This window comes from Protopterus annectens, chromosome 7.part0, assembly GCF_019279795.1.
Source record: "Protopterus annectens isolate FY-2018-M chromosome 7.part0, PAN1.0, whole genome shotgun sequence".
Taxonomy (NCBI): domain Eukaryota; kingdom Metazoa; phylum Chordata; order Ceratodontiformes; family Protopteridae; genus Protopterus; species Protopterus annectens.
The window spans coordinates 1,906,830,141-1,906,832,565 of NC_056739.1; the positions used below are offsets into that span (position 1 = coordinate 1,906,830,141).

The 2,425-nt window shown below is 39.0% G+C and overlaps 1 non-coding gene across 1 annotated transcript; it reads left to right on the forward strand.

Moving 5' to 3' along the window:
- The first annotated feature begins 2,137 nt into the window (after nt 1–2,137).
- On the forward strand, nt 2,138–2,219 carry TRNAL-UAA. The gene has a single exon. It is a non-coding gene; the product is annotated as a tRNA-Leu (tRNA).
- The last annotated feature ends 206 nt before the right edge of the window (nt 2,220–2,425 follow it).

A 2,425-nucleotide genomic window follows, 5' to 3' on the forward strand; every position in this document is an offset into this window, starting at 1 on the left:
CATATAACTCTTCTTATTGGATGGTAACAGTTCATTACGTAGAATTAAATGACTCTACACATGAGACCTGCACTGAACTTTGAATGAACATGTCATTCTGTAGATTTATGTATGCACTGCCGCACTTACACTTGCAAATGACATACAAACACATGGAGCAAAGGCACACATAATGCATCATTACTTAGCATTGCTGCACTGGGAAATGTTAAATTGTTTTGCCTTGGCACTGCACATTGTCCATAAATGAGCAGATACCACTGCTAATAATGGTAGCATTCATTAATGTTTACATACCATCATTATAACCTGATGAGAACCATGAATGCATCGATGTCCACTGTGTGTTTCACATGTTTCAACACCATTTAGACAATATCATGTAAAAGAGGTACATGTTTGTCTAAGTTGTGCAATATATATTAATAATAGCATAGCTGAAATAGATCAGCAGTACATATTTTTATTTATTTTTATTTTTTTTTTATTTTTATTTTTATTTATCATTTGTTGACCGGGAAAGTCCAACTAGGTTCCACAGATCCTGTTTTCAGCGGAGGCCCGGGGAGAAATGCTCCAGAAGCATTTAGCATTGATCATCAGATTGCACTTACTTCTTCATACTAAAAAGCACATATTTTCCCCCAAACTTTAATAGTATAATATCTCATCTGACACAGAAATAGACCCTAATCCTATGTACACTGCACTCTCACACTATAGAAGTCAGACTTCAGGGGTGGCAATTGCATTAAGTACTGTATATTTTATCTTGTGTAACAAAATAAATGTGTTCTAACCTCACCAAAGTCAATGGTTTTGTATGTGTGTGTGTGTGTGTGTGTGTGTGTGTGTGTGTGTGTGTGTGTGTGTGTGTGTGTGTGTGTGTGTGTGTGTGTGTGTGTGTGTGTGTGTGCGTGTGTGTGTGCGTGTGTGTGTGTGTGTGTGTGTGTGTGTGTGTGTGTGTGTGTGTGTGCACGTGCGCGCGCGTGTCCACTGATGATGTCATTTTCTCTAGTGTGCATGCTAATACAGTCAAAGTCAGACTTCTGCATTGGTGCTTGCATTAAGTAATGTAACTAGATAGATAGTGAGCTCAAATCTCACAGCAGTCAACATGTTATTATGTATAAGGTGTTGGGTAAAGAGTGAGATAAGCATGAACGTTTGTACTGATGGGCTTCCTCAACTAGCAGTCAGGAGACAATTGCACACTGGAAGGTGAGTCCACAACAATGTAAGATCTTTTTCACAACCTCATCTTCTCTGCAACACAATGATAATGTCATCCTCTATAAAGTGCAAATCAGAACAGTAAAAGCCATATTTCTACTGTGACACTTTAATTAAGTGCTGTGTTTTCAAGCTTGTGCAGCTAGATAGGTAGGGTGTTCTAAACTCACAATAGTCAAATTGTGTGTGATGGTGGGGCTATAGCTTTAATGAAGGCTTAATTCAACAGCTGTGCTTATTTGACTTCTACTCAAAAGAAACATTTACCTAGCTAGATGAATCCTGCATCCCCTTTTATCTCTGTCCATAAAAACATACTGTCTGCGACACACTGATGAGGAAATCCTTTCAAAGATGCGCTCTCACACTCAAAGTCAGACCTCTCCTCTGGCAAATGTGTAAACATATACATAGATTGTCTGAGTTGATATGTACAGCGTTTAGATACAATGGTGAGAACTTAATGATTATCAATGTGTGTGTGTGTGAATGTAAATAGATGCAAGACTGTCTTCTAGTGCTAACATTGAAAAACCTAGCTGAAAGTCATTTTAGCACACACATCCCCTTTGCCAGACCCATCTTATGACATCCCTTCAAAGATGTAATCTAGTTTACATGAACTCAGACTTCTCATGTGGTGCATGTGATACACTTGTGTGCAGATTCTGTGACTACATAGGAAGGGAATTTGAATACTTGACTGGCTGTCTTCTGTGAGTGTGTGTTTCTGACTTTTACAGTGTAGAACAAGCTTCAGTAACATATATGATATATAGCTACACATTGTGTTGTGTAAGCACATTTTAATGTAAACATCGATGTAATACACAATGGTGATGTCATCCGCTGAAATGTGCAGCATCACAGTTGTAGAACAAATCTCGAGTGGCACTTGGGTGTTGCAATCGTGGCCGAGTGGTTAAGGTGATGGACTTAAAATCCATTGGGGTTTCCCCGCACAGGCTTGAATCCTGTCAATTACATTGGTGTTGTTTGGGGTTGGGAGGGTGGCCTAATGGTTAAGGTGTTTGCCTTACAAACACAAAGTGCAGGGTTTGAGTCTCACAAGGGATAATTGGCTAGGCTTAAAATGGCTCACAAGGGCAGTTAGCTTATTACTAATCTATGAACCTATGAACCTATGAACAAACCTTCTGTAGTTTGTGCTATTAGCTATATACATCAAATC